The sequence below is a fragment of the Dipodomys spectabilis genome, unplaced genomic scaffold (assembly GCF_019054845.1).
Source record: "Dipodomys spectabilis isolate Male_0828 unplaced genomic scaffold, ASM1905484v1 ptg000219l, whole genome shotgun sequence".
In the NCBI taxonomy this organism is placed as follows: Eukaryota; Metazoa; Chordata; class Mammalia; order Rodentia; family Heteromyidae; genus Dipodomys; species Dipodomys spectabilis.
In genome coordinates, this window is record NW_024870896.1 from 1,931,721 (window position 1) to 1,957,669 (window position 25,949).

At 51.1% G+C, this 25,949-nt stretch overlaps 1 pseudogene; it reads right to left on the bottom strand.

Moving 5' to 3' along the window:
- Positions 1–22,878: 22,878 nt before the first annotated feature.
- On the bottom strand, positions 22,879–24,626 carry LOC122122941 (annotated as a pseudogene).
- Positions 24,627–25,949: the final 1,323 nt, after the last annotated feature.

The window sequence follows — 25,949 nt, forward strand, 5'->3', positions numbered from 1 at the left end:
CTCCTTTCTTTTCCGGCTCCACCCACCTTGAATCTTTAAGTCAGCTGGCCTCACTCACGAACCACAAAGAATCCCAAATGTCCAGAGCCACGTGCCTCCGTGTGGGGGATGAAGAGTATGTGCAAAAGCCAGAGCCCAAGGCTTTGTGGGGCCTAGAGGGTCACAGGTCATGTGGGGCGCCTGGATCTCCACAGGGGAGGAATTGGGGGTCTGAGCCAATTTGACATGTGTCTCAAGGAGCAGGGAAGACCTCAAATGCCATATAATCCTTAGAATTAAATCATTTTAATCATACGAAATATAATGCAAGAACTCCTAGGAAGCAGTGATTGTCCATTAGCATGCCTTTGGAAGTCTTCAGGAGCTCATTAACGGTGAAGAGTCACAGAGCCAAAGCCACAGATTCTGCCCAATGGGACTTTGGCAAATAGGGGGATGAGTGGTGACATGACCCTAGCTATCAAAGAGCTTAATGGCTAGCCAGGCACCGCCTCAGGACATGTCTGCAGGCCTCTGGCCACCTCTGGGCCACCCTCGGGCCATTGCTGGATCTGGCTGATCAAGAGCCACAGGTCAAGCATAGAACAAGCTGTCAGGACTGAGTATCAAGCATCTTTGCCTTCAGATCAGAGCTCCTGGCAGCCAATACCATTATCATGGTTTTATTATTAAAGCAGCCAGGCACCAGTGACTAGGCCTGTAATCCTAACTACTCAGGAAACTAGGATCTGAGGATCATGGTTCGAAGCCAGCCCAGGCAGGGTAGTCCATGAGACTCTTCCCTCTAACTAACCACCAATTTGAACAGTACCCAGGCCCTGGGTTCAATGGTACACACATGCACATATACCACACGCACACACAACACATACACACAGTACTACCTCCTGATGCCTTCTTGATGGAGTGAACATGAGGAACTATTTCACAGCACATGAGCAGACACATATCACAGTGTACGAGTACTTGTCAGTTTTCTCCCTGCATAATTCACATTTTCTCTATTTGGGGGGAAAAAAAATATGTTTCTAATACAGATTCCACAGCAGATGCCATTTGAACAGAGCATGGTGTGCCTGAAGCATTGGCTGCCAGGCAGCCAGAGCTACTCTTGTGGCACCTGCTGGGCAGCACTGTGACCTTAGAGGCCTGGAGAACCACAGAAACGTGGATGCCTCCACTCAGGCATCAGGAAAGGCTGAGCTGTCGGCGTGGTAGGCCGTGGCTCCCTCAGCTGAAGGCACACAGTTCCTGAATAGAACCTTAAAATATTTAGGCTGAACCAGATGCCGGTGGCTCACGCCTGTAGTCCTAGCTACTCAGGAGGCTGAGATCTGAGGATAGCAGTTGGAAGCCAGCCTGGGCAAGAAAGTCTGTGAAACTCTTATCTCCAATAAATCACTCAGAAAACCGGAAGTGGCTCAGTGGCTCAAGTGGTAGAGTGCTCGCCTTGAGCTGAAAAGATGAGAGACAGCGTTCAGGCCCAGAGTTCAAGCCCCATAGCCGACCAAAAAAAATAAAAAAGTTAAAAGGTAGCCAGGCACCAGTGGCTCATGCCTATAATCTCAGCTATTCGGGAGGCTGAGATCTGAGGATCAAGGTCTGAGGCTAACCAGGCTTATTTATTTCCAGTCTGCAGGCAGAGCACAGCCTTCCTCATGCTGTTGTATTGTGTCAATGTGCCATAACTCTCTCAGCCTCTCTGGTTATGCTTGAAGTAGGCACTCCTGTGCCATGGGGCACAAGAAAGCTTGGATGTGACACCATAGATGGGCCTTATGCCAGGCTAGTCCCCCAACACCTGTGCATCACACTTAGAAGAAAAGCACAGGGCACTAGGAATTGGGGGGGTAGGGGGTGGGTTGCATCCACCAACATTAGATAAACAGAAAAAGAAATTAAGTCACCTGTGAGGCATCTTGTGCTGCAGCTCAGGGATGCCAGCCCGGGGTTGCCTGTGGACAGGATGCATCCACTCACCTGAGAGCCGTGGCCTTGGGTTCAGAACCTACGGAGTGATAAGACTCGGCTGCACAGAGGCACTGCCTCCAGCCTCCCCGGCTTCCAGTGAAGCTAGCGTCATTATGTCCCAACTTTTCTTTATTACAAAACTAATCTTAAGAGCCAGGCACGGTGGTTCATGCCTGTAATCCTAGCAACAGGAGGGAAAGACAGAGAGGATCATGGTTCAAGGTCAGTCTGGGCAAAGGAAAGCATTCAAACAAACAAAGCTAGGGGAGCTTGTTTTAACAAGCCTGGTGTCTTGGTACATACCTGTATCCCTGCTACACGGGAGGCCTAAGTAGAAGGATTGCCATCAGAAGCTGGCCCTGGTCAGAAAATGCACAGGACCTTCTCTGAAAAATAACTGAAGCAAAACAGAGCTTGGGGCATGGCTTAAGTGGTAGAGCACCTGCCTAGCCAAAAACAAAAGGCCTTCTCTGAGGCTCATCCAACCCAAGCATAGCAAATACTTGGCCTCTTGTGACTGCACCCCCCTCCCATCCTTCCTAGAGACCAAGGCAGACATTGCTAATCAATACTGGAAAATTGATCTGTGCTCAGTGGACAGCAGTCCTCCTGTTCCTTCTTGGAATTGGGTCAGTATCTCTATCACCAAAAAAAAAAAAAAGGCTGGTGTGCCAAGCCTGCCTCCTCTGGTGGCCTCTACCCAGCTCCCCAGCCTCAGATGCTACACCCTGGATCTAGTGCTCGTTCACACATAATAGAGATAAATGCTCCTGGGGCTCTGGTGTGTGCAGCCGGCTGACAGAACGCGGCCCGAGTTTGGGGTAAAGCAAATCATTAGGATTGTGCAGGCATTTCTACCAGCTGGATCTAATTTCAAGTGAAAATTAATGGCAAACTCTCGTAACCACACTGAAGGGCCATTGTCATTCACTTGAAGTCAGTTAAACATTGAGGGGGGGGGGGAAGCTATGAAAACCATCTTGAGTTGGTGGAATATAAATATTTGTCTATCTTTTGTGCTAGTGTCCTGGAGAGATGAGGTGGGAGGGGCGGAGGGGGGGAATGTTGGCAGATTGGTGTTCTGTAAACACGTTCGCAGTGGGGTGGGGATAAAGAAATCTTACACTTGCTGGGTTAAACTATTTGTCAACTTTTCCATTTCCTCAGTCAGAAGATAAACAGTAAGCAGATGTCAGAACCCAACGGGTTCAAGAAAAGATCGCTCGAGGACTTGTGCTGGTGATTTCTCTGTGCTGCCTGTGATCACCAATTTGGTTGATGCTAGAAGCAGAAAGTGGTTCAGTTAGACTCTCCAGCAAACCTGACTTCTAATCGTTCTCCATAGCCCTTCGGAGAGCCAGGTGCACACCTGTAATTCCAGCCTTTGGGAGGCTGAAGTGGAAAGATCTCAAGTGTGAGCCGAGCTCCGGCTTTGCAGCAAGAGCTTGTCTCAAAACAAGACAAAAAACAAAACAAAACAGAAGGAGTAAGTGAGAATCTCCTGGAACAGGGTTTCCGTGAATGCTTTAACAAAACAGAAGCTGCTGCTTTTCCAAGCAGGGTGGGGAAATGGAGATAAAGACTGGCAAGGATGGAGATGGGGGCCGAGGAGGTCAGATGGGAAAGAGAAAAGGCAAAGGCCTGGGAAGGGAAGGTTTGTGGGGAGATCTTGAGGCGTGCAGGGCAGTCAGATTCGCGGGGCGGGGCGGGGGACTTCCACATCAGGTCCACCTTGGCCCACTCTGGTCTCTACTGGCGGGACCTCGCTGAGATTCCATGACTGTGACGTCTTCCCCTGGCTCTTCCACAGCCTGGCTCCAAGATAGAAACCGTGACACACGGGGACATTTGAAATTATAGAACACAAAATGAGCGCCTGAATTTTCCAGAAAAGAGAGAAGGAACTGGGGTAGGTTTGGGTGTAAAGCAAGGTCTGTGTGGGTGGTCCCTGCCCCAGGGCCCACAGCTCTTCCATCTCTTCAATACCACACACACACGTGCACACTCACGAGCGCACACACATGTGCCACACACACATGAGCACATGCATGCATGTGTGCATGTGCACACATGCACATGTATACACAGTGCTTTCTACTTCTCCCGGCAAGATGGCCTCCCAGGAGGCCAGGTAAGCCAGGTGACCACTCTAGACTGCTCCCCAATGAGCAAACATGGCCAGTGCCACAGCAGGAAGAGGAGCTTAGATTCCTGCTGTGTGACTGAGTAACCTGTCCCAAAGAACCGATATAGTGAGCTGTCTGTAACTCTACCTCCCTTCAGGGTTCAGACCTGACCCTTCCCCCAGCCCTCCCTCTGCCCCAGTGGGACCTCAGATCTGCATAGGGTGTCCCCTGACTCCTTCAGAGTGCTCTCAGCCAACAGCAAGGACAAGCAAAAGAGGGGAGGAAGAAGCTGGGAGTGCCTCTGACTCCCTTCCAGAACGTTCTCCCCAAACAGACTGTGTCTCTATCACGCAGGGCCTTCTCTATGACTTTCTCCTCAGGTTTTGCTAGGCCTGGGGGACAGGAGACAGCTCTGTTTCCTCAGGCCTGGCTCACTATGCAATGTGCTGGCTCTCCTGCTTCCTCCCCACCACCAAGGGGCAGTCCTCCTACAGGAGGACACAGGGGGTGGCCCTAGGGGGCCAGAGGTGAGGGGGTAGAGGAAGCCTCCCAGGAGGGAGGGAGGCCTGCCCAGGCGGAGAGGAGGGGAGGGTTCTAACCAGGAGCCCACGTGGGCACAGCCGTGGAGCTGTGCCCTGTGTAGGCGGCACTGGAGGTGCAGGAGGGTGGTTAGGAGTCAGTCGAGGGCACTCTGAAGGGATCTTGAGTGTGCCACCCAAGCCTGGGACTCGATCCTGCAGCCTTGCAGGGCCTTGGCTGGTGCTTGAGCAAGAATGGGGACGATCACCAAGCTGGCCTATGAACGTGAACCAGGCAGGGGGAGCAAGCAGGCCATGGTTTTACCCTTTGGGTAGGAAGGACGCCCAGGCCCTCACCAAATGCAACTCCCCCACCCCCACCCACCCCCCTGCTTGGCCTGAGCAGCTAGGCAGAGGCAAAGCAACTCTCACACTTCTTCCTGCCAGCCCCAAAAGAGCAGAGAGGAGAGTGCAGCGGCTCCGAACATGGAAGGGAAAACACATTCTTGGAAGAGCTCCGCTCCCAAACCACCCATCCACCCACAGCCCCAGAATAAGGGCTGGCAATCTGCTTCCCCTGGCACCCGATCCAGAACGCTCCAAACTGATTCTTCTTGCTCCTGTGTGAGAACAGCCCCACGGGGACCATCTGTCTCAGAATGGGCCCCCGGTATGGGGGCAGAAGCACCAACCCCCAAAGGAGCACTGTTTCAGAGTCCCGGAAAAAAAAAGCATCCCACAGATGCCCTCCCTCCCCCCGCCCCCACCACGCATGAGGGCTCTGTCTCTAGAGTTCCACTTCCTTCTGTGCTAAACAGGAATCCAAAGGCAGTGGTCCTTGCCCCCCCCAGGCCTCCCTGGGGTGTGTTTGGGGGATCATGGAGAAATGAAACCCCCCACAACCCCCACACCTTGACTGCATCTCTGGCTGATGAATGCCCAGGAGAAGGGAGAGGAGAAGAGTCATTGTTGAACATGATCATGTGGCCAGTTTGGTCTCATTCAGTGGGGAGAGGGGTATACCAAGCCTGTGTGGGATCAGGTGGGTCTAGAATTAAGTCCCCTACCTCCTCTGAAGTGTCAGCTTTACGGAGTCCGCCTTGACCCCCAGCACACTACCCAGTACCCACCCTCTGCACATCCCTGCTCAGCTACCCCAGTCTGCCATTCCCACCCCTTCCTCAAGTGCCTCCTGAGTCACTGGCTTGGATTATAAACCCCAAAGAGCAGATATGAGAGCATCTCTGGCCCACAGATGCACCCCAACACCCCCACTATGATAGCTTACAGCACAGTTGGGGGGAGGAGGGCTCCCCCTACGCTGTAGAAATACACTGAAGAAACCGTTCCAGCTCTGACAGCACAAAGGAACTTGAATGGCTGTTTGGCTCCAAAGCCACAGCCCTTTGCACCCCAACACGGGAAATCTGGATGCATTGTAGATTTCACAAAACAGAAGCTCAGCTCCAGTACAGCCGCCTGGGGTGGAGCGCCTGCTGCAGGCCGGTTTGCCCCCACCCCAGCCTGGCTGCGGTTCAAGCTCTTTTCCATGGTCTGCTGGGGACTGGGGGTGAAAGGGCAGGAGGTCTGCTCAGAGTTTGCTGCACGGGGTCCACCTACTGGGAAAACACAGGTAAATCAAACAAGCCTGTTTGTTCTCCTAGCACAGCAAATAAGAAACAGAACTAATTCTCCTCCAAGACCTCCCCCACCGGCCCGAGAGGCATGATTAAAGTAATGGGAAGACAAATATTTTCCTGGAGAAAATGATAAAAAAAAAAAAAACTTGAGACTGGAAAAGCAAACAGTGCCTACCAGCATACAGCTGGTATGGAGATGCCCCAGGAACAGTCAGGGAAGATTCCAGAAGGGAGGAAGCATGGAGCCTTTGAGCTTCTGGTTTGAAGGGCTGCAGGAGGCTGGGCTAAGGCTCCTGCAGAGAGTCATCGTGCAGGGTGAGTGGCTAAGGGGAGTCAGGGGACCCAAGAAGGCCCCTGGGAATGTGTGAGGACATTGGAGATGCACAGGGGCACTGGGCTTGGAGTCGATGGGGGCTCAAGGACCTAGCATATGAGGCCCAAGGTGGAGGGGAAGGTGTCCATCTTCCTTGCCATTGAAAGACTGACTGTCTCCAAGATGGAGAGAATTCCAGCAATGTAGCACAGGACAGGCAGAGTGGGAGCTGAAAGACAGATGTTTGGGGGCTGGCATTCTATTACCTGTCCATCCATCCATCCACTCGTCCATCCACTCATCCATTCATCCATCCACTCATCCATCTGTCCATCCATTCATCTATCCATCCATTCATCCATCATCTATCCATTCATACATCTGTCCATCTATCCATTCATCCATCCACCATTCATTCATCCATCCATCCACTCATCCACTCATTCATCCATCAATCCTGTCTATCCACTCATTCATTCATCCATCCATCCTCTGTCTATCCACTCATCCATCCATTCATCCATCCACCCATTCATTCATTCATCTACCCATTCACTCATGCATTCATCCACCTATTCTTTATCTATCTACTCATTCATTCACCCATCTCCTCATCAATCCATCTATCCATTTATTCCTTCATTCATCTATCAATCCATCCAGTCATTCATCTATTTATTCAATTAGTCATTCATGTAGTCTTCACTCATAAATTAATAGGTAAATGGATGAGTCAATAAATAATGGACGAGTATATCCCCCATTCATCATTCATTCATCCATCTTTTTCATTCATCCATCCATTCCTTCATCCATACATTCATCAATCCAGTCAATCACTCAGTTATCCATTCATTCCTTTCTTCATTCACTCATGTGTCCACCCATCTGTCCATTCACTCCTTTATCCCTCCCTCCCTCCATCCATCCATCCATCCATCCATCCATCCATCCATCCATTCATAACACAGCCATGTCTTGGAGACTGGATTCAGACCAAATGTCTCAGCTCCAGAGCAAGTGCTCTTTCCTGGGCACCACCCTGCTGCCCAACATTGCTACCAGAAGAAGCCATGTGACTGTTGTGGTTCAAATAGGGGGCTTAGAGTCCAGAGTCAGCTCGCTGCTGGGATTGCCCAGGACCTCAGAGTGGAAGCCCTCATTTCACAGTTAGGCAATTTAAGTCTTTGCAGAGCAGCTATGGTTTGCAAACCTTTGTGCCAGGCTCTCTGCTCAAAGCAAAAGAGAAACAGCATGTTCCTGCCCCCCACCCAAAGAATGCACCATTGATTTGGGAAAAGCCCAAAATCACCAGGACATGACCATGAAGAGAAGTAGTACTAGAATGCCAGCCCACACCATGAAAGCAACAGAAGGCACAGGCCTGGCAGGTGATACGTCAGGGCCTGCATCTGCGGTGGAAATCACTCATTGTCCCAGGAGCATCCTGAGTTGGCAATAGTCCATGTGAAAATGACCCGGCAGTTTTAGGTGAACCCAGAGCTCCAGAGCTCCATAGGGGGCCCCATAGGGCCGCAGCTGTATCAGGAGTGAGTGTGATGCTGGAGTCAGAGCCACAGGTATAATGTTCAGGGCACCGCAGGTGATAGGCATAGGGCTCAGGCTTCCTTTGGAAAGATGCCAGGCCTGGTTGCTACATTTCACTGGGGATGCAGACCAAGCACGTCACCCAGAGCTGGGGAAAGATCGGGGAGAGTGGTGGCTCTTGAAGTATCTAAATATACAGTACAGGAACCAGGCCTCGACAGGGAATGGAAGGCATGGTGGAAAGTGGGCTCCACGTTCAAATGTCTGTCCTGTGTCTGATGACAACACTCCTACATCCACGCACTGGCACCACTCCTGACCCAGTGTGGTGACCCTAGCACGAGACCCCCGAGCCCCAGTGTCTCCCAGCCCCAGTGTCCCCACACTGAAGATGGCAGCCATCACAGAAAAACTGCAGGGAGGCGGTGAGTTACGGAGGTTGGTGAGGGGGAGGGCTCAGAAAGATCTCATCTGCTTCCTTCTGGAAGACACTAAGGCCCCACACTAAATGTGGATACATCACTTTCAGGGGTGGGGGGGCACAGTGTTCGTGAGCTAATGGCAGAGCCCCAATGAACAACCATGAGGATTCAGAGACCTCCAGATGGAGGTTCTACAGATGAGGCTTGGGGAGCTTGTAGTCAGGAGCTAAGATCTAGAAAATGGTAACAAGGTGGACAGACAGCCTGAATGTCAGGCCATGGCAGACAGAAGCCTCCACGAGGAAGACTGGGGTGAGCGAAGAGGCCATGATGAGAGCCATCATTCACTACCCTGGCACAGTCAGAGCTGCCAGCCTTTCCAGGTGAGTAGACAGGCATCAGTCCTACCATGTGTCTGCCCCCTATTCCGAAGACACATACACATGCACACAAATGATGCATGCATTCCCACACACATATATACACCAAAAGACCTGCATACACACAATACACATGTATGCACAGACACACAGTGACAGGCATGTACATATGTGCACACTCGCACACGCGTGCGCGCGCACACACACAGATGCTACAAAGAGGGATCTGATCACTGGGGACATGAGGGGGACTGAAGGACCTCTCTCAGACCCCCACCTCCTGTCTGCCCTTCCAGGGCCCTGCTGAGCCTCCTGCACACAAGCACTCATAGCTACACAAATAGCAACTCCTTCTTCTCTGTTTGCTCAGCCAATATTGACGCTGCACAGCCTAACACTGTGCTGGGGCCCAGGGTTATTCTCAATATTGTTTGAGCAGCATTACAACAGCCTGTGGCAACACAGTAGAGCAGGAAGCTGCTCCCCGCACCCCGCACCCCGCACCCCATCTGTGGGATACTCCTGTAAGGACAGATGGACCAAGTACTCCCGGCTGTGGCCCCCGCTCTCCTTGCTGAGCAAACACACTCAGAGCCAGAGGAGCGAGGGCTCCAGCGAAGTCAACACCCCAAGGAGGCTGGGGTGACCCTGGAGAGCAGAGCCAGTGGAAACGAGGGGTCACCCGTGGCCTGGGGTGATCAGGCCAGGCCTTGTACCTAGACTCCCCTGGGAGCTCAATCTACACGAGCAGCCTGGCAGGATGGGGTGGGGGTGGGCTGGCAGTGCTGCAATTTCCTTGAGGAGCTCCATCACTGAACTCAGTGATGAAGATCCTAGAAACACCCCCTTCCCCCAGGGTGAGAGGCTGCTGGGTGGAGGCACAGCCCACTCTCCACACTGGCTGGGCCACAGTCTCTATGCTGAGTGTGCCGCTAAGCGAGACCCGGCAGGCCCCCATGACGTCCACCCACTTCTAGGTGGTGAGGATGCATGTCAGGGACTTCCTGAGGGCCACCCAGAGGCAGGACAGGGTGGAAGGGGGAACACAGCCTTGCCCCAGCAGCGCAACTCCTGTGTCCCAGAGCTCACAGGCCAGAGTGAGAGCCCAGGAGTGCAGAAGCCAGCTGTAGAGCCAGATCGAGGTCCAGAAAGGTCCAACCAAGACCCTCTAGCAGCCACTCCTCCACCCCCCACCGCCCAGCCATGGTATAGCAGGCCACTGTGTCCAGACCAGCAGTGACCACTTTCCCTGACCACGGGAAAGCCTGGACAGCCTGGCTGCCCGATCAGATCCTGGCCTGTGGCATCTCTAGGTCAATATGAAAAAGAAGTTGCCAGAATCATCAAAGGAGCATTTGAAAAATTAGCTGTAGCCAGCTCTGCTGGCCTGGGAGTGCCAAAACGGTCGTTTGCTAAAATTGGGCATTAACATTTCCTACTAATGGCTCTCTCTAAAGAATCGGGAAGTGAAGGGGATCGGCATTATGTGACAACCTGGACTCTGGGCCTCACAAGCACTTTGGCCTTAAGAACTCGTGGTAGATCCAAGCACTGGTGGCTCACACCTGTCATCTTAGCAACTCAGGAGGCTGAGAGCTGAGGGTCACAGTTCCAAGCCAACCTGAGTAGGAAGGACTGTGAGACTCTTATCTCCAATTAACCACCAAAAAGCTGGAAAGTGTGGCTGTGGCTCAAAGTGATAGAGTGTTAGCCCTGAGTTCAAGCCCCAGGACCAGCACACGCACATACAAATGTGCTCACACACATACACACACACACACACACACACACACTTACACATACACTACATGGTAGGCATTTTTAAAACATGTGGTTCATCCAACCATGAAGCTGTCCATTTTCCCTTGGGAAACCTTCTCTGAGGACCCCCTCCCACTCATGGAAAACAGAGGTGCTGCTGTAGTTTGGGGTTTAAATGTCTCCCTAAAGGCCAAACGTAAAGGCCTACTCCCTAGCATGGGTAGGTGTTGAGGGTTGTGGAGACAAAGAGCCCAGAAGGGGGTGTTTAGGTTACTGGGGGTCCTTGAAGGAGAGTTGGGACACCTGCTCTCTCCTCCTCCTGTCTGTGGTGGTCTAGCTTTGCCTCCACACCGAAGCAGGCCGAAGCAGCAGGGCCAAGCCGTCCTGGGCTGAAACTCCATAACTGAGGCAAGCTTTTCTCTTTATAAGCTGGCAACCATGAGTATGGTTAGAGTGAGGGAGAGATGGCTGGAACCCGTGGGCAGTGAACCGGGGTAGAATGTCCCCCACTGGCTGAGCAGACCTCTCCTTCTAAGATCTAGATCTGGACTGTAAGTGTTACACCCACACCCTGAGAGGCCACATCCAGATGGAGGCAAGCTTTTCAACCTCAAAAGAGGCGAAACAGAGAATGCAATGCGAGACCCGTGGGAGCACGTGTGGGCAGCAAGCATGAACCAGGTAGATGAGGTCCCTGCCTTCCACGAGTATACAGTCCAGAGACCGATATATCAGACCGCTGTGCATCCATTCATCACAGACAGAGAAGAGCTACAGGAAAGCACTGCGGATCATGCATGGGTTTTGCCAACGGTACAGGAATCTGACTTCTGTGATGGACTCAAGTGAAGGCCTCCAGCCTAGGGATGGAATGGTGGTGCCCATGGCCCTCAGGGGCCTGCCCTGAACCCACAGGCCCTAAATTGGTGCTGGTGCTCAACCACCCCATCTGTGCTCCAAGCCAGAAATGTGAGGGGTGCAAAGAGCCAAATCCAAACAGAAAAAAGAAGACATAAATCAATCAATTCCTTTTCCATCTCTTGGAGGCTTACCAGCAACCTCGTAGCTGCCAGGGACGGTGTGATGTATGGTCCTGCGGGTGTGTGGTACGGGCTGGAGGGGGGGGGGGGGGGGGAATGGAGGATGGATCATGGACTCCAGGAAGGAGCAGCAATCTCTGCCCAGGAAAGGTATGAGCACAAAGCATGGGGAATTCAGGTCAGGGTGGTGTGTCAGGAGCTAGGGCTAGACTTGAAGGCTGGGGGATGGGGGATATGGGGTCCAGACCAGGTGGGGGGAGGTGGATTTGGGTGGGGACAGCCCTGTGGGAGGCTGACTAGGCCAGGAGCTAAGCCCAACCTCACCTGACCCTGCTGGGGCATCTCATCTTTCAAAGCCTCTGCTGTAAAGTGAGCCTCGCTCTGAGACCCCATGAAATATTGACAAGGCCAGGCCGGGGTAAGGGAAGGCTGCACCTCTCCACAGCCCCCGCTCTGGGGCTCATGGATGCCATGAGCTGTAAGGAGAGCTTGGGTCAGGCTCAGAAACCCAGCCCTGCCGGAGGTCTCAGAGTCCACAGCTGCCCACCGCCAGGTAGGGGGACCTAGGCCAGGCCTGGCCTTCGGGTGACCCTGGCACCTTAGGCTGGGGACCTGCAGGCAGAGGGGAAGGCTGACAGCCCACCAAGGCCTCTGTGTGCACATGATTTCTGACAGAGACCGTGAGGTGGAGGCCCAGGCCATTTGCAACCCCTCCTGTTGACTTGGGCCCAAGTAGGGACAGGGGTTAGACTTAACCTGACCTTGGTCTGACCTTGATGGGAAAGACATAAACCTGAGCCACACACCAACACTCCAGGAAAGAAGCAGGTGGGTCCTGCACTCCAGCCCCCCTCAGCCTATTTGGATGCTCCTGCCTCCTGTACCCCAACTTTTACCCTTCTCCCCCCCCCCAGCCTCCCAGGAATACATTGTAAGGGAGATGGAAATGGAGCGGTCAGTGGACAGGAGGGGCATGGTGGAATTGGAGGTGAGGTGAAAGAGGAGAAGCCTTCAGGATAACCTAAAGCCACACCACTCTATGCAGTCTAGCAGGGTGCTTGTACACAGTACCCCCACCATGTTCTATCCACTTGGGCTGGGTGCTTGTGCATAGTACTCACCATGCTCTCTATCCACTCAGGCTAGGGGCTTGTGCACAATACCCCACCATGCTCTGCCCACTCAGGCTAGCTGTTGGCATACAGTGTTCCACCATGTCTCTATCCTGGCTCCTGGCTGCCCCTCCCAGACTCACCCTGGCATCAGTCAAATGAGGGCAGAGCCAGGCCAAGAGAGAGAGGCACGCTCTTGTGAGACCTGCTCTTTGGAAGCTGCCGTGGGGTCTCCTGGCTCCCAATCGCCCATGCTCTCCCAGAATCCAGGGCTGATTCTCCTCATGCAATCACTTGTCTGCATGTATGGGGCCACAGAGAGGGGCCCAGAGCTCCTTGCTTAGGATGAGGGCCACCACAGCCTGGCACCACCCACATCAGCACCCTCCAGATGCCAACAAGACAGGGGACCGAGACAGACCTCTGGTGCCCTCTGCTGTTTGGCATTCCTGTGCCACGGGCAGACCATGGTCCTGTGGCTGAGGGAGAAGCCTCGGAGCCCACCTATGCCAGGGGTGCCCCGTTCCTAGTGCCCTTACCTCCTTCTCCCAAACGATCTGGACAAGCCAAGAAGGGCAGGGCCCTGGAAGCTCAGCGTCCTGATCAGAACACACTGGAGGAATGCATGGCGGCACCAACCCCCGAGGGACTTGGCGCCCATCATAGGTGCCTGCTGCTCTGCTCCCCAGGGTGAGGAAGCAGCCCCCCAAGGGACAGACGTCAGGAGTCTGAAGGCACTGAGTAGATCACTAAACTGCCCCCCACAACACAAGGGGCCCCATCCCTCCCAGACCCCACCCAGAAGCCAGAGCCTGCCAGAGACCCTCCAGAAACTGTGTCTCAGGACAGGGCATTGTGGGGTACTGAGGTCTCCATGCCAACACTGACAGACCCCAATGCACACATCAGCACTGTGCAGAGAAAAAAAAGACCTAACTCTGGCGGGGCACCGATGGCTCACACCTGTCATCCTAGCCACTCAGGAGGCTAGGATCTGAGGATCATGGTTCAAAGCCAGGCCAGGCAGGAAAATAACCTCCAATAAACCATTCAGAAAACCAGAAGTGGAGCTGTGGCTCAAGTGGTAGAGCACGAGCCTTGAGCTAAAAAGCTGAGGGACAGCGCCCAGGCCCAGAGGTCAAGCCCCACAACCGACCAAAAAAAAAAGTCCTGCCTTTGAAATCAGTCTCCATGCTATTTCCTGGCCTGGGAATCTGAACTGGCTGGATCCAGCCCGGGTAGAGAGAAGCCAGGACCCCAGGTATCCCCGTGGTAAGCCATGAGCTCTCGCTGCCCACCATGAGCCTGAGTGAGCGAGCGAGCAAGGGAGCGAGACGCCCCATCTTCCCAGTAATGGTGATTTTATTGCCTTTTACACACAATTAAAACTCACTAATTCAGACCTATCAGAGAGGGCAGTCAGGGGCTACAAAGTCCACATTAAAAAATAATTTCAAAATAATGTCCTTTTATTACTTTAAAATATATGAGTCCATTATTGGCCTTAATAAAGTGTTGCACCATGGGCCCGTGGGGAGCTCCCGTTCATAAACAAGCAGCAGGAACAACTCAAGGCTACTTCATCTGTGAATGGAGTGGAAAGGGCCGTTTCCGAACACAGACACCAAGCGTCCTCTGGCTGAGCCCCTGCCTGCCACACTTTCATGCCCGCCCCGCGTCCAGTCAGTAGCTCCCACCCCTGGGGGCTCCTGGGCACCTCCAACGCTGCGCTGACCCCATCTCCACACAGTGATCTGTGCACAGAGGACATGTCAGTGAGTTAACTCCAGACATGATTTCATGTTCTTTCCTCTTTACAAGCCTGTTGTAAGGTGGTTGTCATGGGCGTGGAGGTTCTCTGAGAGCCCAGACTTAGGAGCCGGGGCCCAAGCAGACCTGCCTTTCATCTCTGTGTGGGTGTGCACAATGGAACCAGGGCTTGAACTCAGCACCTGGGCGCTGTTCCTTAGTTTTTCACTCAAAACTGGCGCTCCACCACTTGAGCCATGCCTCCACTTCTGGCTTTTGGGTGGCTCATTGAATATAAGAGTCTTCAGGAATTTCCTGTCTGGGCTGGCTTCAAGCCTCAACCTCAGATCGCAGCTTCCTGAGTAGTTTAGGATGACGGGGGTAAGCCACAGGTACCAGCTCTGGGCTCACATCTTACAAGCCACATGAACATGAGCATGCCACTTACCTTCTCTGAGGAACAGTGGAGACAGGGTGAGCCCTTTCCAGGGGTGCCGACAGAGTACATTGGGTGATCCACCTAAAGTCCCTGAAATACCAATGAACCAGTCAGCCAGAGTTAGCAAGCATAGAGCTAGGGATGGGAGGGGCGTGGGGAGGAGTCCTGTTTTCAAATAGTCCCTGTCCCTAAAAGAAGGGGCAAGAGAATGCATGAGACTCCACTTCTCATCCTGGACACCAGAGGGAGGCAGACTTTGGTGGCACACATATACCCCGTGTAGAGCCTGGTGCTCTGGGACTGGAATCCATCCCCTGGCTGCTGTGGGGCCTTCTGCCGGCTGGGGCTGGAAGCCTTGTTTCCCCTTCGTGGGGTGAGGAAGACAAGGCTCACTCCAACAACCGACCACCGCCAAGAGTCCTTTAAGGATGAAATGAGCTAATATATAACAAAGGGCTTTGTTGGCTGTGCAAATGTTAGCTTGTTCTTTCAATAAACAGTTATTAGGCTCGGACTCTGGGCCAAGCCCTGACTTAGACATGAGAGCCTCTCAGGCATAACTCCTCAGTTCACTGAATTTACCTTTTTTTCTTCCTTTTTGATGCTAGTCCTGGGGCTTGAACTCAGGGCTGGAGTACTGTCCCTGAGCTTTTGTGTTTGCTCTACCACTTGAGCCACAGTTTCACTTCAGTTTTTTGGTGATTACAGGTAAGAGAATCATGGACTCTTCTGTCTGGGCTAGCATCAAACCATGATCCTCCAATCTCAGCCTCCTGAGCAGCTAGGATGACAAGGCATGAGCCACCAGCATCTGGCTTCCTTTATTTAAGGTGAAATTTACACAATGTAAACAAATCATTCTAAAGTGAACAGCTCAGTGTGCAACTGACACCTCCATCAAGTTCCAAAACATGCTCATCACTCTAAAACAAAAGACTGCTGCTAACCATCACCTTCTTTTGAGAGAAGCTCTCTCCAGCTCTCCATGGATCTTACTGGGCTTGTTAGCACCCAAATAACCCCTCTGGTTACCTATGACACTGGGCCAACCCCTGGAGCCAAGTTTCAGCCCCGGCTCTGAGCCTGCACCTGCCGGTTTTAATCACACCGGGCAGATGAGCAGGCAACAGCCAGGCATCTCAGCAAATTACTTCTCACAATGGGGGCATCGTGTTGGCCTCTGTGGCTTTCTTCCCAGAATTCACTCCCTGCTTGCCTACGCCCTGTCTCCCCAGAAGCCTGTGTGCCTGGCGAATGTCCCCTTTGTCCAGCTAGGGACAGTCAGGTGCAGGCGGGGGTGGGGGAAGGAGACAGAGTTTAGGCAAATATTAGATTTGGCCACACTCGCCATCCATATCAGGAACCCAATTGGCGTTATTGATTGACAGACTCGGGGACCAACTGTTTAGAAAGCTGAGCCCCCTCGGATTGGGCTAGGTGTTTGGGCAAACAGGCCTAATGCTGGGCAAACAGGCCTGTTGGAAGAAGTGGCCAGGCTGTTAGCAGAGCAAACCAAGCACTGAGCAAACAGCTTAGAAGAATGTGGCCCCCTCCACATAACCTCAGCCAAGGTATGGATCCCCACGGATGCAGGCGAGGGTCCGGGTGGGGAACAGAGACGCAGACCCCGCTAGAATGTAAATGTTATTTTTAAGCTGCTGCTGTCAGGGCTCTAATGGGCATCTGTTTGGAATTTGTCTTCTTGCAAATCTTTAAATCCAGGTCAGGACCAGGCTCAGAATTTAATAACATCTTTTCAGAGAGAAGGGGGCTGGGGACTGATTTCATTCTTCATAAATCCAACTGGGACCTTCAGTTTGGGGTTGTTGGTTGGTTTTTTTTCCCCTTTTCTTTTCTTTTCTTTTCTCTTCGTAGAGGCAGCTGCTTTGCATGGGTAGTCTGTGGGTGCAAATCCCATGCCAGGAAGCAAGAACCTGAGTTCTGTACTGGAGAGAACAAAATCCAGAGGTCACTTGTCCGAGCCCTGAGCTACCCATGGACAAAAGCTGGCAGAGTAGAAAGAATCCCAGAATCAGAGCCAAGAGACCCAGGGGCTTTGCTCAGCCAGAAGCTCTGCCTGACCTCCCTCAGGCCTCCTTTCCTGGAGCCTCCCCTCCTTGGGCCTCATCTCCCTGTCAGGAAGTTCCAGATGCAGTCTGTGCTGAGCACACTCAGGCTTAGCTCATGAGAGGTGGGGATGCTGTCCATGGCCAGCACATACTGCCCAGGCTTAAGATCTGGACTCTGCTAGGAGCCTCTGACTTCACCATATTGGTTCTGGTCAGCTGCAAAGAACATGGGGTTTAGGGATTAACTTTTTGGTATTTGGAATTTCCACGACTCATTCATTTCCCAGGACCCTGGTAGTAGTTGTGGGTGCCAGAGGCAGGGCGGCAGGGCCGGGCTGATCTCTACCGGCTCCACAACTTGAGAAGAAAACCCTTGCTCATTGACCCTTACGGATGATCAGCAGTTGTTTCCAATTCAGCAGAAATGTCAGTTTCAAGTCTGATTCCGACTGAAGAGAGATTGGAGTAGCAGAGAGAGTCAAGTGTGGAGTACAGTACTTGAACCTTTACTATTAAAAAAAACACACACACAACAACAACAACATGGAGCCAGGCACCGGTGGCCCACGCCTGTAATCCTATCTACACAGGAGGCTGAGATCTGAGTATTTCGATTCAAAACCAGCCCCGGAACCGTGAGACTCCTATTTCCAATTAACCACCAAAAAGCCAGAAGTAGAGCTATGGCCCAGGTGGTAGAGTCCTAGCTGTAAGCACAATAGTTTAGTTACTGTACCCAGTTCCCGCATTCAAGCCTCAGGGCTAACACAAAACAAAACAAAAACAGCCGGTTTCTAAGCTGTAGGTTAACAAGGTGTTATCTAACAAGGCCTTAGGGGTCTGCTCTCCTGGTTAGGACAAGATTGTTGTGTAATTAGCTTATCAACTCTGCATATGTAAATGACTGCTTTTAAAGTTCTTGAAATCAGTTCCAGCTCTTAACTAATTTAGCTGTTTCCCCCTGGATACCTCTCGTTCTCTTAGGCCTGGACAGTTCCTTCCCTAATTAAGCATTTATAGAAGCCTATCTTCCATACAGGACTGTACCCCAGGGGCTGAAGTACAAATAAGAGCCAATCAGACTGAAGTATGAAGGAGAGTCAATCAAACCGAAGTATGAAGAACAAATCAAATTGAAGTATGAAGAGCCAATCAAACTGAAGTATGAATAGGAGCCAATCAAACTGAAGTGTGAAGTAGAGCCTATCAAATTGAAGTATGAAGTAGAGCCAATCATATTAAAGTAGGAGGAAAAGCCAATCAAATTGAAGCGTGAAGAAGAGTCAGTCAAGTTAAAGAATGAACACCAGCCAATCCCTGTCTTCTACCAGCATATTCCAATCAGGAGTCAACAAGCTTTTCCTGCCAGGGAGTAAATACTTTTGGCATCATGCCATTTCTGTTGCAATAACCCAACTCTGACCTTGTAAGCACAAGAGCAGCCAGACACAAAAGATAGAACACAAGTGTAGTGTGTGTCAATAAAACCTTATTTACATAAACCACCTGGCCTTAGTTGGCTGTCAAGAATGGACTGTAGGAGGTGATTCTGCGCAGTAGCAGGTGCTGGAAGGAAAGAGGAAGTCTTGTGTTCTTATTTCTCTTCTCTAGAGAGGAGAAATGACCGGTCAGTGAATGTCTCACTCAGTAAAATGTGTGGAGCTGAAAACCTCCAGAGGCCACCTTGGGCATGGAGCCTGGTCACCATCTGGATATTATCCAGTGCCCTGTGCTGCTGTGTCTCCCACACAGTCCCACCCCACGCCTCTTCTCTAGTGTCTGCTCTGCAGCTCGACACCCATTCCTCCCTGGGCCACACCAAGGGTACAATGATTTCAGAGTCCCCAGGAAGCTAGAAGATAACCAGAGTGTGCTAAGTCCAAATTATAGCTCTTCTTATGTGAAATACAGTCCACACCTGCAAACATCACTCTCTACCCCTCGCCTCACTGCCTTCTGACCACTACAAGGGTACCGCCACCCCTTCCCAGTCCCCGAGAGCTCCCCATTCCCATGGCCTCCTCCCGACAGTGCTTAGCCCCAAGCAGGAGCCCAGGGAGGGTGGGGTTGGCCACAGAGAGAGGAATAACTACAATATACAGCCTTGTTCTTACAACAAACTGAAGAAGAAAAGAAGGAAGGGCAGGCAGTGTGGATTCTTCATTCCTAGTCCTCAGGAATCTTTTATTTTTTTAAGAATTTATGTATTATGCATTTCTGGTGATCCTGAGGTTTGAACTCAGGAGCTCCAATGTGCTAAACAGGTGGCTCTACCCAATGATCCACAACTCTAGCCTTTTTCTTGTTTTAGTTATTTTTCTAATAGGGTCTCACGCTTATGCCCAGGCCAGTCCAGACCTCAATCCTCCTATTGATGTAGCTGGGATTATAGATGCATGCCAATACACCCAGCATTTTATTGAGATGGAGATGTCCCCAGCATTTTTTTTGCTCAGGCTGACTTTGAAAATGACCCAATCTTCACCTCCTGACCAGCAGAGGATTACAGGTGTGCACTACTGTGCATCACCCTCTAGGAATCTTTCAAATAGTCACACACACACACACACACACACACACACACACACACACATTCCCCCCCCCCCCCAACCCCCCAGCTCCCGGCACTCATGGAGTTTGTCTTCAAAGAGCAGTTTTAGGAGAAGCAAAACCTTTCCTCAGGTGGGGAGAAAACTGCGAGAATCAGGAAATCAGCACCTTCTTGATTCTGAGAGGTCAGAGAAGCCCAGGGCTTGGAAAAGCAATGGGGGAGAGAAGCAGGAGGAAGCCTGGAGCCGAGGGCCAAGCCCCGTGGGCACTGGGAGCAACTAGCAGCAAAGCCAGGAGGGTGTAAGCTTGCACCAAGCCACAAAGTTACACCCCAAGTCCCAGGCTGAGGACAGTGATTACAACATGAGCAGTGCGGTGTGATGGAGGACAGGAGTCACGTGGGACAGCGCCTCACAGAATGGGGCAAAGACAGGGGAAGAAGGAGGCAAGAACAAGTCAGGGTCATCCTCAGTCCCCAAGCCACAGAGACGGCTAATGTGCAGCTGTCCTTAACCAACAGAGGGAACAAAATTCACCTCTGCTGTCCTTGCGTCAATGGCTGGCACCTGTCATCCTATACTCAGGAGGCTGAGATCTGAGGATTACAGTTCTGGGCAGGAAAGTCCATGAGACTCTTATCTCCAACGAACCACCAAAAAACCAGAAGTGGAGCTGTGGCTCAAGTGAAAAAGTGCCAGCCTTGGAAAAAAAAACAAAACTAAGGGACAGAGCCTAGGCCCTGAGTTCAAGGCCCAGAACTGGCACACGCACACACACAAATCACTGCTTTGGACTGGGAAGGCAACAGACACTATCCCACAATGTCAAGTTCAATCACCTCCTGGATGAACACTGTTCATGAGAATCCCCAGGCTGCGTGTGTGCTCTCTGACTTTTGCAAACTCCATCTTCTATTTTAAGGCTCTGCAGAGTGTTGTGCGGAGCCGAGCACTTAGTGGGAATCAAAGGAATAGCTAAGTGCTATCTAGAAATCGCAAGAACATATAATGGCCAGAAACAGCAAGGTGGAGGAGCATCGAGGAGAGATGGGTACCCATCGTCACACAGCAAGGAAACACCACCAGAAAAGCAAGGTAGACAGCATCCTGTCATTCAAGGTAGCCAAGCAGAAACTGGACAAGTATTCTAGAGGCCCAGTGGCAGGAGAGTGGAACCAATGGCTCTCACAGCCCCAAACGTCTCTCAGACGCTCTGCTTCAAAACTGCGGCCAATCTGATCTCCTGCTGCGTTGGCTTGTCCCGTTCAGAAATAGCCAGACTGACTTAAAAAAGAACTCTCTGAGCTGCCTTCTATTTCCTCCAGAGCCTTTAAATGTCAAGTTCCAGACCACTGCCTCGCGGGTGGTTAGACACCAAACGCGTGGAGCTGGGTTTAGCATCACGTCTGGCGTGGCCGGAGGAGGGGTCTGACTTCGTGCATTTCTAATGCACGTCTATTTTTACAGCCACGAGACTCAGCGCCTCTCCCCGCCGCTCAATCAACATCACACGGGACGTGACACGGGGCCATCTGTCCTCACAGACGTGGGTTTTTTTTTTTTTTTGAGGGAGAGAAGGGAGGAGTGGCAGAGGAGGAGGGAGATATGTGCTTCTGTTCTAAGTCTGGGACTTGATGTAGGAGAGGATGGCTGCCAGTTTGATTGGTGGCAGAGGCCTCTGGCCAGTCCCCACGGTCAGTACTGCCCCCTGAGGTCCACCCAGCTCCCAGTCACTCACACACCGGCCTGGATCATGCCAGCTTGGCACCATGCTTGGCTTTTGCAAAGTCCATGAGAGGCGGCATGAGAGAGTGGGGTACAGGTGCCACCCAGGGAATAGGGAGATCAGGCCTTTCTGGGCCCCTACAACCAGGGTCTTGGTGACCCATCCTACTAAACTTTGGATTTTGTTGAGGCCCCCTTTGGGTAGCTGATTTTGTTGTTTGTTCTTCTTGTTTTTGGTGGATGGGAGGGTGGTTTGGTTGGTGGTTTGGTTGGTTGATTGGGTTGGTGGGTGGGTTGGTCAACGGAATGGTTAATGGGTAGATGGGTGGGTTTTTTGTTTGTTTTGTTGGTTGTGGGGCTTTGCTCTCTGTAAATTTTACAAAGTGATGCGAGCTAGCTACGGAGATTAGGTGCACTGGATAATGTATGATCTTGTAAAATATAGTCTCGTAGCATGAGAGTTACATAAAAGCCATCACCGCTAGACCAATAAATAGTATGTTAAACACTGTCCTTTCGTCGGGGAGGAGGAAAAATGATGCAGAGTGATCAGCATACATTGTATGCATAGAGGACACGTCATATTGAAATCTCCTTGTACAACTAATTGATGCTAATTCAAAATGAGGGGAATCTCCTGTTGTGTTGGAGGCAAGGCTCAGCACAAGCACCGAGTGGAAGCCCACACGTCCCCCAAATATCTCCAACAGAAAACAACACCCTCTGAAATGCTGTAGAAAGCCTTTGGTTTCTGTCCACAGGCTCAGGGGACATAGTGCCCACCAGTCAGTCAGTCCTGACTCAAGGATGCGAAGGCAGCCGATTATCCACTCAGGGCTAATTTAGTTCTGGATTTAAGATAAAAGGAAAGGCTTTGAGGAACCAAACTTGCCAATCAAATGAAAACCAGGTTTATGATTTCACAGATTTGGGAGATCAAAGTTATTTACACATTCCATTGATTTCCTTTTGGTGAACCAAAGACTAAGAATACTATGAAATAACAGTAATTAATTAATTAAATTATTAAAAGAAAAAACCCTTGAAGCCCTGGTTTTTAAGAGAGCGTAATCTGCCTTTAAAATATATGTTAATGTTAGATTTTTTTTAAGCTAGAAATAAAGTTTGAGATTAGACTGTTGAGTTCACAACTTTGTTTTTTCATTTTGTATTTGCTTTTGTAAGATAGGGTCTCCCTGTGTAGCCCATGCTGGCCTTGAACTTTCAATCTTCCTACCTCACCAGAATTACAAGCAAGAATCACCACACTCAGCCTGAAGAAAACACTCGAGAGAGAGAGAGAGAGAGAGAGAGAGCACCAAAGCTTCTTTCCACACCCCCATTTCCAACCCCTTCCCTTTGTTCCTTACTGTGGAAAGGAATGAAATTACTTTGAGATTTCTGAAAGCAAGAAGTCAGGCAGCAAGGAGAGACGGAGGGTTTTTCTATCTCTGATGATCAGTGGGAAGCCACAGGAGTATACTGGACCGTATCCTGGATGACCTTCTGTTATTAGTTACTGCTGTCCAAGGAAAGAGGCCATGGGTCACCCAGCCTCTGATGCCTCATCCTGCAGGCCTCCACTTCCTCCCCCGTGGGCTCCCAAGTTTCATCAACGCTGCTGTACAGCTGCTTTCTTCCACCCGTCTGCATGATCTTGACACGGAGCAGGCGGGCCTCTGCAGCATTCAGTTTGTCGTGTGTCTTCTCTTCATTATCACTGCCAGAACTGCTCTCATGGTCTTCCTCCTCCTCTTTCTTCCTCCTCCTCATCCCCCTTCCTCCCTCTCTTCTTCCCTCTCTTCCTTTGGTTTTTCTGGATGCATCTCCACGAGTGTCTGTGGTTTCTTCACCGACTCTCCTCCAGCCTCATCATTTATCAGACACTGCTCAGAGTTAGCAGTCTCCTTCCCAGCTTCTGCAGCACAATAGAAATACTTGGGGGGGGGGGGGCCTGGAGGAGGAGGGGAAGAGTGACAGCATTTACCTCCCCAGCGGCCTTCTTTCCAGTCAGATCTCCAGGTGTGCGTGAGGCTGTGGATCTTCATGTCCCCTTCATACATGGAACAGGCCACAGCCCACTCCTGCCCCTTGATGACCTCCCTGTGCCTCGAGTACTCCACGTAGCCTTCCATCTGGGCTCAGAACGACTCAGCCAGGGGCTCTTGGCTGCCATACTTTTCCAGGATGCTTTCTTTCTGCTGTTCTTTGGAGTCTTCTTTTTTTTTCAACTTTGAAGGATTTATACAACCGTTCTAGTTTTGTAGGATCTGCCTGCAGATGGGCGTCTGAGCCCTTGTCACAGGCCTCCCAGGAAGCAGCTGTGTGTGAGCCATCGCAGTGGTATCTCCTGCGTATCCAACGACGTGATCTCCCGCTTTACTCCCTTCATCTGGATGCTTCCCCACAGTGGCATGAGGATTTTCCCTCGTTGCTCTAGTTTTTGGATTATAGTAGGCAGAATTTGGATCTAAATTTCTCAAATATTTTGCAATATCTTCTCAAATCCTCAGATTCCAGAATGTAATTCATCTCTTAGAGTCAAAATTCTGCCCAGTCATGTCGATACTGTCTGCATGTTTACCTTCCTCCTCATCTTTGCTGTTGGGTGATCTTTTGCTATCTGAGAATTTGGTTCCCCGTCTCCCCATTGGTGTTTGGGAAAACTCACTTGTCCCACTAATTTTCCTGAGGCTAATTCTTCTCATGGGCATTCATTTTGTCATATGCTTCCACAATTTTCATGTGTCCCTCTGGATTGCAGCCATTCCAGTGATCTTTCTTCCCGTCATAGTCAAACATCAGCAGAGGCTGGACATGAGCATCTCAGGTTATGTTAATACTGGGAAACTTGACACCAACTTGCCTGGGTCTCTCAAAGCGGTCTTTCTTCTTATGTATCAGGGCCCCATAGTTCTGGCAGATGCTTTTGCAGTACTTGGTATCTGTGGAATTGTCTTTGACACCCTTCTTGTGCCCTTTTTCAGATGAACTGAACTGCTCTTGCTTCTCTGATTGTGGCCTCTGATGCTTTAAGGTGGGTCTTTGCAATGGATCAATGTACCACGGAATCAAAGACTTGCCAGTTGATCTCCTTGATCTCTTTCATCCACTTCCGCAGGAGCATTGCCCAGTTTTTTGCTGTTCTTCTAGCTCTTTCTTTTCCCTCCACTCCTCTCAGGTCACCTTTGGTTCTTCTAAACTCAATTCTTTGGACTCCAACAGGGCTATAGCATTAACTGCATCCACTGATGCAGATGACATGGTGGTCTGGTTTTCTATCATGCAACTCTAGTTCCCGCCCCCCACTACCCCCAGAGCCACTCAACAGCAGACAAGTGAGCCAAGCCACTGATATGTACATCTGGGTTCCCTGCCTTCTCCCAGCAGCCACTGTGAGAGCTCGATGGGTGAGTTTTGATTGGTTGATTGGGCTGGTGGTTTGGCTGGCTGATTAGGGTTGATGAGTAGGTATGTGGGTTTTAATTGGCTGATTGGGTTGGTGGGTGGGTATTGATTGGTTGATTGGGTTGATGGCTAGGTGTTGCTTGGTGGATTAGGTTAGTGGGTGGGTATAACCTGGACAGTTTGTCACGATGCAATGGCCCCATGCTCCCGCTCCATGTCTCTTTCCTTAGCACACTAGGACTAGAGCAGGACCCCACCCTCCCAGCAACACTGAGAGCTTCAATCCTACAGAGCTCCTTCCTCTCTTTCTTCTTTCATCCTTTCTTTCTTCCTCCTGTCCTCCCTTCTTCCTTTCTTGCTTTTCCTTCCATCCTTCCTTCTTTCTTCTTTCCTTCTGGTTTTGTTTTTCTAGTGGTATGGGGTTTGACCTCAGGACCCAATACCTGCTAGGCTAGCACTCTATTATTTAAACCACACCCTCCCAGCTCTCTTTTCCTTTATTTGCTTTTCAAGTTGGAGCTCAAATGTTTGGCCTGGGCCAGCATCGAACTTCAATCCTCCTATTTCAACTTCCCATAGAGCTGTGATCTATATGGGTGACTTTAGCCACCATGCCTGGCTTACTTATCAAGATAGAGGGAGAATCTTCATAACTTTCTTTCCTAGCTAGCTTTGAACCTCAATCCTCCCCCATCTCTGCCTCCCAAGAAGCTGGGATTACAGACAGGCATGAACCACCAAACCCAGCCACACAAGGCTGTTTCTTCTCCTATACTTGTGACATCCAGTCAGTGGTCTGAATGAGTGCAGAGTCACCAAAGGCCCCCAATTTGCAAATGGTCCCCCCACTTCCCATCCAAGGGGCTAGGTCTGAGCTTACATTTCCTGCAGGAAGGCCTTTTTGACCTGACAAAAGCTTCCCTAGCCAGCAAGAGGCCCCGCAGGCAGAGGGAGGAACACGCGATGTGCCTTTTTCCTCCATTTCCTTTTGTTTCCCATTTTCTGCCTTTGGAATTCTCCCCTCGCCCCCACTCCCCGCCTTCTCCTTTCACAGCCCACGTTGCTAAACTGCCGTCGCCGGCAGCTCCAGTGATTTAGCCCTAAGTGTTACATCTCCGTAAGTAACAGACTTAGGAGGGCCTGGCAAGGCACACGAAAATTACACTTCCATTTCGGTTC